Here is a 17,578-nt window from a genome sequence, read left to right as displayed (position 1 = left end):
GCCTCCCTTGCCTTACTGTGATGATAACCCAGATGAAATTAGATAACATCAATCTGTAAGTGTTCCAGTTAAAACACTTATTTGACTTCCTCCAAGACCATTTAAGAACTGGATAGCGGAAGCAATCCAGGTTTGGAATTTGACGAAACTGCAATAAGACAAGGGGGCAATGTATTCTAATGTTGAATTGACTGTATGGTTAAGATTTTTATGGACCCACATGCCTTTCTCAAGCATTTTTACTGCAATTCTTCTCCACTTTCTCTTATTTTAGTATACATATTACTTTAAATTTAGCATTTCAAAGGGGTGATGTTGTAAGTAACATTATGTTCTCAAAATCTCCTATTCATATGATAAGAACTACTAGAGCTCTGTGGAAAGTAGTTTGGGGGATACTACCATTGGCAACTAGGCAATTGACAATTTGGAGCAAGGTAGTGACATGATGAAATAAGGGTTCTGGACAAAGTAATCTCCTGGAGATATGTAGGGTGTCAAGGATAGGGGAGGTGACCACAAGTAGCGATACTAGTTACCAGCTGACCACCAGAGGAGTACTGATGCTAGTACTAACTCATGTTATATGTGAATACCACAGAAAGAATGTTGTGCAAGATTCTGGTGGAAAAGAGAAAAACTGGGGAAGCCGCTGGCCGAGGCTGCTGCCCTCCCTCCCGCCCACCGCTGCCAGCCTTGCTGTGGATGGTTAGATAGCCCCCATCGCCAGCCCCCTGTCCTCCCCGCATCCAGCACGGACCCGATGGTGGTGACAGCGGCTTCAGCAAGAGGAGGAGGAGGCTGAAGATGGCAGGACAGCTGCCAGCCTGTGTGGTGGACTGTGGCACCGGGTATACAAAACTTTGAGATGCTGGAAATACAGAACCCCAGTTTATCATCCCATCATATATTGCTATTAAGGAATCTGCAAAAGTAGGAGATCAAGCATAAAGGAGGGTGATGAAGGGTGTTGATGATTTAGACTTCTTTACTGGGGATGAAGCAGTAGAAAAGCCAACTTATGCAACAAAGTGGTCAATCTGCTGTGTTATAGTTGAAGATTGGGTCTTGATGGAGAGATTTATGGAACAAGTGATCTTTAAATACCTAAGGGCAGAATTTGAAGATCATTATTTTCTTTTGACTGAACCTCCTCTAAATACACCAGAAAACAGGTATATTGTTGAAATTATGTTTGAAACCTTTAACGTTCCAGGCCTATACCTAGCTGTACAGGCTGTCCTTGCTTTAGCTGCATCTTGGACATCAAGACAAGTAGGAGAGCGGACACTGATTGGTACAGTTATAGACAGTGGAGATGGTGTCACTCATGTCATTCCAGTGGTTGAAGGGCATGTTATTGGCAACTGCATCAAGCACATTCCAATTGTTGGGAGAGATATAACATATTTTATTCAGCAGTTATTGAGAGAATGAGAAGTAGAAATTCCTCCTGAACAATCCCTGGAAATAGCTAAGGCAGTGAAAGAATGTTATAGCCCAGATTTAGTCAAAGAATTTAACAAGTATGATACAGATGGGTCAAAGTGTATTAAACAGTATGCTGGAATCAATGCAATCTCAAAAAAAGAATTTTCCATTGACATTGGTTATGAGAGGTTCCTGGGTCCAGAAATCTTCTTTCACCCAGAGTTTGCTAATCCAGACTTCACACAACCTATCTCAGAAGTAGTAGATGAGATAATTCAGAATTGTCCCATCGATGTCAGATGTCTTCTCTATAAGAATATTGTCCTCTCTGGGAGTTCAACCATGTTCAGGGATTTTGGATGTCGACTACGAGATTTGAAAAGAACTGTTGATGCTAGGCTGAAACTAAGTGAAGAATTAAGTGGTGGTAGACTGAAGTCCAAGCCTATTGATGTGCAAGTCATTATACACCACATGCAGCAATATGCAATATGATTTGGGGCATCAATGCTGGCTTCCACATCTGAGTTCTACCAAGTATGCCCCACCAAAAAGGATTATGGAGAAACTGGACCTAGTATTTGCCACCACAACCCAGTGTCTGGGGTCATGTCTTAAAATTGACTTCATAGTTATAATAGTTAGGGAGCTGGGGGAGAGCTCATCTTTCTGATGACCTGTTTTGTCTGGATGGCTGATATTAAGATAGCAAACTGACTTGACAAGGAAAAGACCAAACATAATTCAACAGGAATATTTTAATAAATGTATCGACTTAAGAATGTAGAAGAAAGCCAAAATGATTAAAAGTGTTTTACTTCAGATAATATTTGAATATGTGTGTAACAAAAAGAAGTGGGTTTTAGTTCTTTCTGTGACTGGATATTCTGTATATTAATGGATTATCCAAGAGTTGATGGAATTTAACGGTATGTAGATAGCTCTATCATGCCTGAATTGTATACTTCCAAATGTGTACAATGCAAGAGCTTGTTTATATTTCATACTTTTTTATACTTGGAGGAAAAAATGTCAAAAACTGTCATATTTGAGAAAAAGAGAGACCACCTCTAAGGTAAATTTAAAACAAGAGTCTCATGACCCTTGCTTACACACTCATGTTATTTTAGTTATTAAAAATTTCAACTATCCAAAAAAAACAAAATCTGGTTGTCTTGGCAAGTGCTTTTTGGAACTAAAGCTAGTATCTTGGATTAACTGATGCCTGCTAGTGCTTTCTGAATGCTCTTATTCTGTTTCTTGCTTTAAAAGTAAAGACAAGATTGTTGGACCAGTATTGCAGTTATGTAGTGTCATTTCTGACAAAAAAAGAAATTTGAATATCAAAATTGGTGTACTAAGCATAACACCATTCCAATAAAGACACAAAATTTCTTTTGATGCTTGTTTGAAGTTCTTCAATATCCTTACAAGCTGAATGATAAATCTTTTCTGAAGAACTCACAATCAACAGTTGGGTTAGCAAGATGAATTTTTTTATGTGCTTTGTACAAACAAGTGTGTAATTTTAGAACTAAAATATTGACTGCTTTCATTTTGATAATTGTACTAACATTTGATATTTTCATTTGCATAATAAATTTTCACAGTTTGGAAAAAAAAGAAAAGAGAAAAACTGAAATAATTTTAATTTGCTTTCATTCCAATTCAATTTAATTAAACAAATATGGATTAAACATCTAGTGGTGCCAAGAACTAGAGGCAGCTAGATGGCTCATTAGATAAAGTACTTGGCTTGGAGTCAGAAAGACCTGACCTCAGACACTTACCGGCAGTGTGACCCTGGGCAAGTCACTTATCCTCTGTTTGCCTTATACACTTGGAAAAGAAATAGCAAACCACTCCAGTATCTTTGCCAAGAAAACCCCAAATGGGGTAATGAGCAGTTGGACATGACTTAATAAAAACAAAAATGTGCTAGGCACTAGGGATGCAATTATAATTAAAGTAATCCCTACTGGAAATAAGCTTATATTGTAATGTGGGAATGTAAGTGTATTCATGTATGTGCATACACATACATATAAATCATGAATATAAAGTTAATAAATATAAACACACACAAAGTTGTTTTTAAAAATATCAAGTTGGGAGGTAAGGTGCTAGCACTCTGGGGGATCTGGAAAGACTTCATGTAGAAAGATGTCAAACATATGGTCCACAGGTTACATTTGCCCATAATACTCCTGAGTATAACCAAACCAGATTAAAATATAATTGAGAAATATTTAACTAAATAAACTTTTAAAATATGATAAAAGTAGATAGTACTACATTTTAAACTCAGCTCAATATATCTCCCTCAGGGATCCATCCATCCATCCATCCATCCACACACACACACACGTAGAGACATTGGGGTCCCCACTTCTATTAGAGTTTAACACCACTGATTAATAGAAGATCATGCCTTAAGTACATCTTAAAAGAAGTCTATGAGGCTAAGAAAAGGAAGAAGTGTAGTCCAGATGTGGGAGATGACAAGTACAAAGGCACAGAAATGGGAAATGGAGTGTCCTTTGTGAAGAACAGAGAAAATCATCTTCTAATGGGGCAAGACAGAACATAAAAGGGAACTGGAAAGGGAGCTGAGCATGGACTCCATGGAGGCGGCTAGGAATTGATCTGGAGACCTAAACCTAGCAAGACCAAGCAAAAGTTCATCCATTAGTAATGGAATAAACCAGAGTAGAATCCAAGATTCTGATGGTAAGGAGGTGAAGATGATTGTCCCAATGAAGGAGATAGATAGATATGGTGCTGACCCTCATGAACTTGCAATGAAAAAAAGTGATAATTGGTATAGTCCTTTGGACAGAAAGGTATGATAAATACCTGTAAAAGATCTAACACTTTAGATGACTTCAGCTGCAAAATATAGATCAGAATTGTTGGAGTAATGCTTCAGAAGTCAAAACATAAACCAATGGACCACTGAGAGTAGGAAGAGAATATGGGACTGGCAAAGAAATCATGCTAGAGAAGGTCATTTTTGTATATACATAATGTTATAAATGTTTTAATTGGGTTGAATAAAAGTAAATAAAGAATAATAGGAAGGGGAAAAATAAGATAAACAAACATGAACAACCTATATGTTTCTGTGTTTAAAAGGAGAAATGGGACCAATAGAGATTATAGATGTAAAAGTTCCAGAGACGTTATAGCCTATTTATTCCAACCCCTTCATTTGAAAGATGGAGAAACTGAGACCCAGAGAGATGAACTGATTTGCCCAAGGTCACGCAAGTAAGCAGCAGGGTCTTTGTTGCCTCACCTCTGCCCATGTCACCTTTATAGAAAAGGACAAAAAGAATGGCCAGAGTAAAAACTGGGTTGAAAAAGTGGTCAAGCTATTTGCAGAGAACAGAATGTAAATGTTCCCTAGGCCATTTAATGAGTTGTCAAGTACACAGGTGATTTCTTTAAGCTTTAAAAAAAATTGTTTCTAATATGTTTCCATATTTTACGTACAAGTGTTTGGCCTACCCTTGTGCCATATTGAGTTAGATATTCTACAACGAATAAATAAGTGAGAACATTATATAGCAGAAAAGAGCTTAGGTGAATGAAAATGACTGAAATGAATTACAAAGAGAACCAGCTTTGTCACACACTTGGTTAAGTTTCTTATGCTTTCAATTGTAGATATATATAAATATATACATATATATATTTCAACTTTTCAGAAAGCTTTCATGGGTCAGATGTGATTAATTATGAAGTTTTCATTTTTTGTTGTTAATATTTCTCTTGGCTAAATTCATACTGAAAAAAAAATAAGGCAAGAAGCTAAAGCAGATCAGCAATCCATAATCAGTACATCTTTGCAAAAAAAAAAATCTGATGATATAAATCAGAACAGAACAATCCAATGTTACTCATTTTATTAACAAAATTATTTCAGAATTCTAGTTTTTAAAAATTAATTGAATAGGCTAATGTTCAAATCAAAACTTAAAATATCATTTATCACCCATCTTGATTATATCTAAAATTTAAATACCAATCAATATGTGAAGATACTTACAAAACTATGAACTGTAATCTTTTTTAAGCCTGAGTAATGCCTTGTGTTGTGGCTTTAGATTTAAATATAAGGAAGAGATGACCGATATTAGATCCACAGAGTGATATGTATATATATATATATATATATATATATATATATATATATATATATATATATATATATATATATATATATATACATATATATATATATATATACACACACACACACATATACTATATATATATAATATATATACAATATATGAAATTCAAATGTACCTGAAATTAAAACATCATCTCATTTATTTGGAGACAGCTAAGTAGTGCAGTGGATAAAATGCTAGGTTTGGATTCACAAAGAGCTGAGTTCAAATCTAGCCTAAGATAATTACTATGTGACCCTGGGCAATCACTTAACCTATTTTTGCCCAGTTTCCTCATCTATAAAATGAGGATAAAAATAGCATTTACCTCACAGGGTTGTTGTGAAGAGCAAATGGTGTAGTATATGTAAAGTGATTCACAAACCTTAACAGATGCTAGCTATGACTGTTGTTTGCTAAAGGGTAGCAATGATTTCATGATGATAGAATATCTCAACTGAAGCAAGCAACATTATCCACATACACACAAAAAACCAGTAATACTCCTCCATGTCATGCTCTAATTTGAATACTGCTGAAACCCAACACCATGCATTTGCATGCTTCTTTAATTTTTTAACCACTCACTTTCAAGTCTCTCCTACAACAACTCTGTGATGGTAATAATTATTGACAGAGAAGCTAGAACTACTCAGCTCTTATTTTACTTCTTTTTTTCTGCTAAGGAGGTCATATTTTGTACTGGAAAGGACAGAACAAAAATGGTTAACAGAGAGTTAAAAACTAAGAAAAGTGAAGGAGTTGATAAGAGAATACCAAGCTGACATCTGTGAGTTCTAATCACTTGACCCATAGCATTGAATAACCTAACTATTGTGTCTGCTTTCAGTGAATTTTGAAGTCTTGGAAAATGAGGCAAGATGGCATGGAATTAGAAATGAGCAAATGTTTTCCCAGTTTTTAAAAATGGAAAGCTGAATTCTTCAAACTATAGTCTGACTTTTATTTCTGGAAAATTTACAGAATGTATTTTCCCACATGGACCTCTCCAGCTCACAAAGTTGCCACATGTCCATCCTGTGATCATGGGTTAGTCACTTAAGATCAAGTCAAGAAACACAAACCAAAAGAAACAGTCAGAGGCCCAGACTTCTTCTTGCCTCATCAGGTCTCTTTGCTCAAGTTGCTGCATTGAAGCCATCACCATCTATTCTTCGGTTTGGGAAAAAGGAGTAGACTTCTCCCTATATTCCTTTGTGGATAAACTTAAATAATCCCAGAATAATCTGAAGATGGTAAAAGAGAGCAACTGAGGGTAGGATACTCCTTTTTAATGATCCATTGAGTCAATAACTGTCCCTTCTAAGTGGCTAATGAGGATATTTCATTATTTTAGAGTGCCCACATCTCTCAGCATTTGTAGGTCCCTGTGATCAGCTAGGGGGAAAATCAGATTTGTTCCTATCACCTGAGAGTGGTGGGGTGTTCCAATTCAGCCTCTGTAATAGAGGTAACCTGGATGGTAAGACATCATCTGTGGTAAAGTTGTGGTGAAAAGATTCTGGTAAGATGTGAGAAGAGTGGCCAGTCTCCATCATGACCCTATTGCTGACCTCCTACTCTAAAGACTTAGAGAGTTTCTCTTTGGGTGAGAGCCAGGATAGTCTTGGTTGAGCAAGGTTACCTCCATTCTGTATGACCTGGTATACAGGTCCTATGTATAAATTGTCTGATTTCTGTTTTCCTACAATTTGGGTAAATGGACTTCTTCATTATTTGCTATGTGTATGTTCATTACAGGACTAAGTATGAGGTGGGAAAGAAGTCAAGAGTTGGATATAGAGCTTGGGGTCCTTTTCCTCCACTAAAACGACAAAATGATCAACAGTTAGATGGAACTTGGTCACATCTCATACACAAGCAATATTTAAAGGAACAGAGAGATGTACTTCTAACCTGGTAGCCCACTTGTCTTGAATAAAGCAGAGTAGCCTCTGGGCCTAACTTTCTCCTTCCCCTTCTAGAAAGAATGAAAGTCTCCTCTGAAGAAGAATGGGGGTAGAAGAGGTTAAAGATGTCTACTCTGCCTCCCTTTGAGAACCACACTGGAACAGTGTCCTCTCTACAAATGGGGCTCATTGGCAAGCTCTTTCCTCATAGATATTTATCATGGAACAAATACAGAGATTGAGAGAAGGTTTCAGCTGGGTGACTCCTGATGGTTCTGCTACAGAACTGACATCATTGGCCAAGACTTCCAGGGACGGCTTTTGAATTCAGCACTACCTTGAGAGGGAGAAGGGCAAAGTTCTTTCTAAAGATTTGTTGCCATCTCCATCTTGAGAAGAGAAAGCAGAGGATTTTAAAAAATAAATTATTATTATTATTATTATTACTTTTGCAATTGCTATGGTATCCGATGGGCAGGCTTAAAGAATGTGTTCTGGGTTCCATTCTGATTGGACAGTACTGCCTCTGTGAAAGTGAATAACTAGCTAATCTGGTTTTTATAACCCAGTTTGATGAGCTTTACCGTCCTCTAAATTAAAGAAAATTGCTATTCACATTAAGAGCTAACACCTTCTTAATGCACTTTTATGGATGTTAAGCAATTCAGAGAGCTTATAAAGGCCATGCTGGACTAAAAAAGAGAAGATGATTTCCCCGGCTGGGATGGTGAGTCTCAGGAGTAAAGCAGTGAGAAGAAAAGCAGTTTCACAGGGTGCACACATTCCAGAACGGAGCAGTAAGGCTAAAACGGACCTGCCCAACTTGGCAGGAGGTAGGGGCCCAAATTAAAATAGGCTAAACTTCTTCTGGCCACTGATAGGTTAGCCTAGAAGCAGACTGATGATGGTTGGTTGCCACAGATCACATGATACTTTAGCCTAGAAGCAGACTGCTGATGATTGGTTGCCACAGATCACATGATAGATTAACCTAGAGGCAAACTGATGATGGTTGGTTGCCATAGATCACATGACAGGTTTGCTTCGAGACCAAGTGCAGATGATTGTCCTCGGTCACATGACAACCAGGAGAGCATGCAGTGGCAAGCCTACATTTTTTTTGTAGGCCGCCTAAAATCCTTTGGTGGGCTGTTTGGTGTGCAGGCCTGCACAGTGTGGATGTTGATAGGTCTACAGGATAATTGTGCCCCCTGAATTGGGGAGGTATGTTGTCCCGGGAGGATTTATGGGAAGACACATCACATCGTGAGAGAAGGTATGGATGCCTTGGAATCTGTACCATGTAAAGGAATAAAAGATTCATTCTTGGAGTTCGGAAAATAAATATTTGATGCATAAATGAATAAGGCTTATATAAACTATTCTGGAATTGTTCATTAGAGAAATGAATATTGAAGGGTGGTTGGCATCGGCTAGAAAAGCACCTGTTGTCAGCGAAATGATCATGGGGACATTTGAATCAGACGTTGAAAAAGTACTTAATAGTGAAGAAATTAACTTTATAAGGAAAGCATTGGGCTAGGAGAGGAGAATTCCCTGTAAGTTATGATCAGCTCCATACTATCTAGATTTAACCTCCCTAAGCAAGTCAGCCTCCTTATCTGAAAGAATTGGTTTAAATGGTCTCTAAAGCCCCCTTCATAAATCAGTGTTTCTAAAATCTTATGTAGCTTTAGTTTGTCAGAAAGTCCAAAAACAGGAGATGGAAAAGTGACAAAATTTAACCGTAACTTTTAAAATTCTAGGCCTTTGAAGCTCACATATGTCAATTCTCTCCCATGGAATGGTTGAATATCTTCTGGCTTCATCAGACTAGAGGTCGCTAGTCAAAGGTAGGGCTAGTTGACTTCCTCATGGAGACTAGAAAGTGAGGGATTTGTAGTGGATGCGATGAGTGGAAGATGTTTACAGTTGGGATCACTGCTTCTCTAACATGGGACCACTAGAGTGTCTATATGGACAGTACTACGTAGGACATGTGCAGATGCTAGGCGTGCCTCTAGAGTGTGGAAGAGATCAGAGGGTCTTCATCTGTTTCATGCCACAGACCCCTCTGGAAGTGTGACAAAGCCTAGAGATCTTTCTCAGAATCATGTTTTTATATGTATAATATGAAATGCATCTGATTGGAAAGGAAATCACAAATAAAAGCTAGTATTTATATAGCTCTTTAAGGTTTGCACTACACTTTACAAAGAAGATACCATTAGATCCTCACAACAACCCTGTGAAGGAGGTACTATGGTTACTTCAATTTTATAATTGAGGAAACCAAGTCAAAAGGAGGTTGACTTGTCCAGGATCATGCAGCTAGTATCTGAAGATAGATCTGAACTCATCTATTTATTATTCCAGGTCCACTGTTCTAACCACTGAGCCACCTGCCTAACACAATGTCTGGCGCAAAGTAGATGTTTAATAAATGCTAGTTGACTGACAGTTATCAAAATGTTTAAAAAAAATAAATTTATCGACCTCAGGTTAAAAACTCCTGGCTAGACAAGCTCTAAGAACACTACCAGCTCTAACTCCTATAATCCTTTGTTGATTTTGTATTCTAAATCCTCTTGTAATACTTTATTCTTTAAACCCAAGCTATGTAAGTACCATCAACTCTGCTACCTCTACTACCTGTGATCATGACCACCATCTGATTCATGCCCTGGGCATGATCAGTGCTTTCACAAAATAGAGCTAATCATTAAAGCAGAGACCTTACTAAAATCACAGAACCCCAGAGTCATAATATCAGAAACTTAAATGGCCAATCAGAAAACAACATTAGCATCAGGAGCTGAATCTTTCAACTCTTTCTACTTTTGTAAAGAATGCAGTCACATCCCCAAATTTAGGCATCCTTGAGAATCATGGAAATATGTGCTTAGGAGCATCTGTTTACTATTCAAAAAAAATAAAAGGCTGCACTGTACAACTCTGATAGTTCTGTTTGAGAATCTTAATGGGTATTTACACATATATTTAAAATATAAATATTTAAAATGTAATTAAAATATTTAAACCTATTTTAATACTAAAGGGAGACAAACAATAGTGCAGAGTTGGGTCATTAAAGTTCTTAAGGGAATTATTTTCCAATATAATTCATTTTTATTAAGAACAAATTCCAAGGATTATCAGTCAAAACTCTGCTCTTACTGGAGCCAATTCCATTCAAAAATCATTTTTAATAAATGATTAGCATGTGACTCTATACAGGTGTTGCAAATTCAAAGAAAAAAGGCAAACCAAAAAATGCCAAACACCACTACCACAAGTGTATCTGTCCCTGAAAAAGACTATATTCTGCTGGGCTTGATGAAGTGCAAAGAGTACTTACCCTCCAGTGGCCTTGGGTAAGTCATCCAGTCTCCCTCTCATTTCATTTTATAAACTGCAAAATAAAGATATTGGACAAGAAGATCCATATGGTTCCTTATAGCTTTTAAATTCTGTGAGTCCATGAATTTTGATATATGGTAGATAACTGACTTTGATTTTGAGACAAGTTATATTTTTTGCAAAATTCCATGTACAGAGAAAAGAGCATTTCATGTGGCCTTTAAACATAAAAGGAGACATTTTTCAAAACAAATATAAGGGAAGTCTTACTTTCCACAGCAGGTAGTAAGCATATGGAACTCATTAACCAAGAGGTGAAAGTGACTACAAATTTAAAGAAGAATCATACAACGGGAAGGGACTTGAGAGATCATTTTGTCCCCTTTCCTCATAAAGAACTGAGACCCCCCCAAGGGATCAAGTGACTCATCCAAAATTGCATCAGGGTCAGAACTAGAACTCAGATTTTATGATGCTTGTTTCAGTGAAGCATTTATTCTCAATACAATGATGGAGGAGATATCCATGTGAATTTTGATTTTTATTGTTTTATTTTTTTAATGGAACTACTTAGAATAAATTACCAAACTTCTCAGGTGGTGGTTTTGGTAAGGCAACTACGTCCTGTGGACAACCTAATTTTTTTTTTTCATCTGCGAAGTGAAGGTGTCAGACTAGATGGCCTCTCAGGTTATTTCTAAACTTAGTTTTCTGTGTCTCTAGGATGCAAAAGGCCTAGTGACTTTCTTGAAATAATGAAGGAATTATGATGTGACTCCTTCTGCTGACCCCTGAGCTGTCCAGAGCTGGGTGTCACATTGAACATGCTACAGATAGAGACACTGAATTCTTTCAGCAAGTTTTCATTTTTTCCACCCCCAAATTGCTTTAAAAACATCAGTGCCATATATAAGAAACTTTTTCAGTGATTTCCCCATTCAAATCAGTATGCCTAGATATAATCTGTCTTTTTTTAATCTCTTTAAATTTTTTTTATTGTTGTCTTGATTTTATATAGATAACTTTTGTTTTTCCATCACCTTTAGGTATACCCAGAGAGCCATATTTTTTGCTGAAAAAAAAAAGATGTGTATGTGGGGATGTTCAGAAAAACTAACCAACATAGTAACTGAGTCAGACAGTAGGTGCATAATTTCCTACCTCTGTGAAAAAGGAAGGGAAGTATATTTTTTCTGGCTCATCTGTTTCTACTAATTCTTTAGATGAGTTGGTTGCTTTTCTCAGAATATCTTAAAAAAATCAATACCACAATAGATGCTGAGGAGGACATACACACAATTTGTATAAGAGTTGCACATTATTCTACCTGCTCATTAAAGTAAGTTCCTTTGGACCTTACCTAGACAACATTTTGTTAACTTCACTAAAGTTAATGGATGTACGATAAAAGTTAAACAGTTTGCAATTCTTTTAAGACATTCCATAACTCACAGTCATTTTTTACATTTAAACCAAGTTAGTGAAGTTTTCTTTTAATTTCCTACTTTTTCATTCCATTTACTTTTTTAGGTGTGCGTGTGTGTGTGTGTGTGTTTGAGGAGTATGCAGTCTTATTTATTGTAACTTATTATTTGCTACTGTTAAATACCCAATTTAATTTAAAATATTTATTTTGTCCCCTACTAAAATCTCATTCCAATGTTTCATCCGGGTGTGGAAGTAGCCCTGGGTTCTTCAATAATATGCCAAGAGAGCATAAGCTCTGGCAGGTCCTATCAAGCTGGAATCTCTTCCAAAACAGCCCTGGCAACAATGTCTGTTGCCCAAAGACAAACCCAGTTAAGTCCAGAGAGGTGCATCACCAGAAGGTTGGCCATTAAGTCATGATTTTGGGGAAGGGGGGAGTAGAAAAAGAGGTAACACACACTCAGAACAACCATTTATTAAAACACAGGTGTAATCTGCTTTGGTGGAAGCAAAGATTCCCATCAGTGAATTTTTTAATCTTTTGAGGTATTGAATTAACCATCTGGTGTCTGAAGTTGTCGAATTTACCCGAGGGGTTCTTCACTTTTTGGTTTTTTGGTGTTTTAGACCCTTCTAGTGAAGGGTCTGGGGAAGTTAAAGGACCCCTTCTCAGGATATCTTTTATTCTTTAAATGAGGCAGGTGGGTGGTACAATTGATAGAGTACTGAGGCTGGCATCAAGACCTGAGTTCAAATGAAATCTCAAACACATATTCTCTGTATGAAACTGGGAAAGTCATTTAACTTCTATCTGTCTCAATTTCTTTATCTATAAAATGGGGATAATAATAGTGTCTACCTCACAGGGCTGTTATAAGGATTAAACAAAATAATATTTGTACAATATTTGTACAAAGTGTTTAGCACAGTGCCTGGCATATGGTAGGTGCTATTACTTGTTTTGTTTTTTTGTTAGTCCTTCATTCTCAAAGAGGACCAATGACATCATGTTGGTGATGTCTTGACTTGCAAGTGAATTGGATTTAAATGAATCAGGGTAGATTGATTTTGTATTCATTTGTTTTTGAGTAGGTAAATGCTATAGAAATGTGGGGTAGAGGGGTCAAGAGGCTAGAGCTTCCATTATCAGCTGGTTCCCCTTTGTGGACTCTTCAAGGAGGAGTCCTTTAGGACTCTCGAAATGAGCTTCCAGCTTCAGGGGAGAAGATGGAAGACTTCAATAAGTCTACTTCAGCTTATTTCTTTTCCTTCCTTTCCTTTTCAGAAAGACTCATTTCTCTGAGATCATATCTGGCCTCAGTCACTTACTAGATGTGTGATCCTGGACAGGTTACTTAATCCTATTTGCCTCAGTTACTTCATCTACAAAATGATCTGGAGAAGGAAATGGCAAACAGCTCCAGTGTCTTTGCCAAGAAAACCCCAAATGGGGTCACAAAGAGTTGGACGCAACTACTCCGCTAAACAACAACAAACACTGTGTGTATGCATTCCCTTTGTAAAAGCAACGGAAATACCCAGTTCTCCTACAGTCATAGCTGAAGTGTTTATGTGTGAGGACTTGACACAAAAAAGCAGTATGCTGTGGTGGAGTCCTTTGGCTTCTGAGAGTGTTGAAGTTCAGTAATGAGACATGGGGTCATAGAAAGAGCATGGGCTTGAGTGAAAATGTGAGTTTGAGTCCTGGCCCTTCCACTTCTTGTGGAATGTTGTACAGTGATCATTTATTCTCTTTGGGCCCCATGTTTCTCTTCTATAAAATGAGGGGCTTGCCCTAGATCAGATGTAATTAACCTTTTGTTTTTTAACAAAAAAGGTCATAGACTTTTTGACAATATGGAGAAGCTTACAGACTCCTTTTCAGAACAATAATTTTAAATGCATTAAATAAAATGTATAGGATTACAAAGGAATCTGATTTTATTTAAAAAGCAGTTATCAAATTAAAATATATTGTTTGACCCTAGCTTATGAACCTTTACTTCATATTATTTCTAGGACTAATCTTCTTTATGTATGGATCTGGCTATTTAACTCCTTTACCCCTGAACCTTCAAATGATTTCCTGTTTTCTCCAAACCAAAGCAAATACCCATTAGTCTTCAAGACTCTCTCCTGTCTTAGATCATTATATTTCTACAGATTCATCTCACAGTACCAGATACTTATTAAAGAAGTCATTCAAGAAACATTCATTAAGTTCTTATTATATGTCAGACATTGTGCTAAGAGTCAGGATTCAAACCTAAAAACAAACATAATTTTTTATTTCAAGATTATATTCTGTTGGATTCTATGTTCTAGCTAAAACTCTTCAGGATTTGTGAATCCCCTGACCCTCTTTTTTTCTTTACCATTCTTGTTTTTGCTTTTGTGATTCCTTGTGCCTGAGATATACTTTCCTGCCCAATCTCTACCTGGCAAAAGATTAGGCATCCTTCAAAACCCAGTTCAAATATGACCTTATATGTAAAGCCCTCTCAAATCCCCTCCATCAAAAATGATCTTTGATTTATTTTAGCCTCATGAAACAGACAGAGGTACAAACAGAGACAAAACTCTGTTGCTGTTGCTTTATTTTTGTTTAGTCATTTTTCAATCTGACCATGTCCCACTTAGGGTGTTTTAGCAAAGATTCTGGAATGGTGTGTGATTTTCTTCCCCAGCTCACTTTTAGATGAGGGAATGTTAGAAAACAGGGCTAAGTGACTTGCCCAGGAACATACACCTATGAAGTGTTTGAGGCCTGTTTCAAGAAGATGAGTCTTCCTGACTCCAGGTCTACCATTCTATCTACTGAGCCACCTAGAGATAGAACTAGGGTGGGACGATTGAGGTTTTTCTCCTGGGCGCTGATAACACTTGTAGTCCTTCAGCAATAATAAGACATTTGTTACCAAGAATTATTAAAATAGGAAGGTAGATAGGGATGAGCAACTTTTCAAGCTGTACTCTGCTCCCTTTTACGTCTCATTCAGTGATGACTTATGCTTTATATAAGTACCCCAAGATTCTCTGTCTCCCATAAGACAGGTTCTGTACGAACCTATCCTCCCCATTTTCAGCTAAAAGTACACTTCATGTCACTTGATTTGAAGTGTAGTTTATGATATTTGTTCAAGGTGCAAAAATTCCGAGTTATGCACCTGGGTATCAACAAGGGGGCAGTTGGATGGCACAGTGGATAGAGTGCTAAGCCTGGAGTCAGGAAGAAATCTTCCTGAGTTCAAATCAAGCCTCAAAAACTTACTAGCTGTGTGACTGGACAAATCACCTAACCCTGTTTGTCTCAGTTCCTCATCTGTAAATAGGGCTGGAGAAGGAAATGACAAACCATTCCAGTATCTTTGCCAAGAAAACCCCAAATGGGGTCACAAGAGCAAAATATGACTAAATAGCAGCAGCAGTTAAAAATATTAATAAACAATAATAATTTCCCTCTTGACTTTGCTTCTTCCCAGACTTCCCATCGTATCTCAGCTGCAGTTTTTCCTTGAAACTTCCATCAATACCTGGGGACTCTTCACCTGGAACATCCATAGTCCATTGCGACCTTTTCAACCTACCACATCCCTCTGTCACTTCTATCCCCTTCTCCCACTGGTAAGTTCCTCCTGGGGGGGGGTCTCTGTTTTGGGGAAGTATATGAGCAGCCAATCTTTATTCCTGTGACTGTTCAGACTTTCTGAACTTTGACCCTGAGATCTTATGGAGGTACCTCAGGGTTCCATTCGCCCTGCTTTTCAGCTTCCTTTTGTGTATTGTCTTTCTAAGCTTCTTCAGGATAGGGGCAAACTTTGTATTTATGTTTATATCACTAGTGCCTGGCACAGATTAAATGCTTAGTAGATGCCTTGACTAACACTAAATCATGACAATAGCTAACATATATATGTGTCTATTACATACATAAAGTTTCATTTGATCTTCACTACCTCTTAATTGTGTTTCATTTTATTTTTGACCTATGATTTCGCTGATGGAGGGAACACTTGATGAGAAAACTTCCTTTGCAACTGCAAGAAGAGCAATATCTTAAAAGACAGAACAAACATATATAGATTAATTTAATTCCAATTTCCCCAGATCAACCAAATTATAAAGTTCTGACTGTAGAACACACTGACTCTCCAAGCATATTATGTAAATTATAAACCCTGCTAATGGTTTAGGAACTAATTCCCTCTTTAGCTTAGCAAAGAAAAAAACCAAACTTTCAGTCTTTGACGGTACATGAACCTTTGACAAATTCCTCAACGCTCTTTAGTTCTTTATGGAAAGACAGTTTAAGTCATGAGCCTTTGGGTGGCTAGAAGTATTAACAAGAGTGGGGAATGCTACCCCACTGGAAATATATTTTTATATACATATATATGCATATGTATGTATGAATAGCATACTACCTACTGTACTGTCTTATTGACACTGAACAATTGAACAAATATAGCTCCTTTCCATTTTGCTCTGCTTTTATTTGCTTCTGGCATTAAGAGATGAAGGTTTCCCAGATCTCATTTCTCCCCACCCCCACCCGCACACATACACCTCTTCATCTACTCAAGAAAAATGGAAGGGATGACCATCCAGGCACTGAGGGCTGTCTTGGTGTTGAATTCACCCAATCTTATTTATCGTCTCTTGGGTTCAGTTACAGATGTGGTACTCAGAGCCTGATAGGGAGGTAGAATGTACTTTGAGAAAACCCCTAGAAAGTCAGATGACCCTTGAGTCGATCTCCATTCCTCAACCTGACTTCTAAGAAGTGATCGGCATTACAAGCTTCTTTCAGGATTTAATGGTCATACAACTTTCTCCCTTTCTAGGACTAACAAATTACTCATAGGTCCAGGAACAGAAGACTATCCCAGGACTATTGGCAAGCTATCCAAATGATGATTTTTCCAAACACTGGCTGTCAAATGTTTGCCTGAGTCCTGTGCTGCTATAAAGGGTATCTTAAAATAATCTTTCTCATTAAAATGAGTCCATCCTCTCTACAATAACAATTTAAATAAAAAACAACTTTTTTCTCCCTCTTAGCATGAGAATTCTTCCTGTGTCACAGGACGATTAAGAAGGGGCAGAGCAGCAGAAATGTGTGTCTGAATTTCTTTCCTAACCATTTGGTGCCCTGTAGAATATGACAGCAAGAGATTGCTATTCAACCTTGTCTATTCTATAGTGTTCAAGAAAGGTTAGAGAACAAGCCTCATGGCTGCTTGTCAGTGGTTCACACCTACTCAGATTCAC

The 17,578-nt window shown here is 37.3% G+C and overlaps 1 long non-coding RNA gene and 1 pseudogene across 1 annotated transcript; both read left to right on the top strand.

The window, feature by feature from the left end:
• The first annotated feature begins 807 nt into the window (after window positions 1-807).
• LOC140498501 (actin-related protein 3-like) lies at window positions 808-2,222 on the top strand (annotated as a pseudogene).
• A 6,373-nt stretch (window positions 2,223-8,595) lies between these two features.
• Window positions 8,596-17,368, top strand: LOC140498500 (uncharacterized). Its single transcript, XR_011965114.1, has 4 exons — window positions 8,596-8,795; window positions 9,286-9,372; window positions 15,790-15,931; window positions 17,152-17,368. It is a non-coding gene; the product is annotated as an uncharacterized lncRNA (long non-coding RNA).
• Window positions 17,369-17,578: the final 210 nt, after the last annotated feature.

This window comes from Notamacropus eugenii, chromosome 4, assembly GCF_028372415.1.
Source record: "Notamacropus eugenii isolate mMacEug1 chromosome 4, mMacEug1.pri_v2, whole genome shotgun sequence".
In the NCBI taxonomy this organism is placed as follows: Eukaryota; Metazoa; Chordata; class Mammalia; order Diprotodontia; family Macropodidae; genus Notamacropus; species Notamacropus eugenii.
Note: the sequence above shows the minus strand (reverse complement) of the source record. Positions and strands in the feature narration are given on the sequence as shown.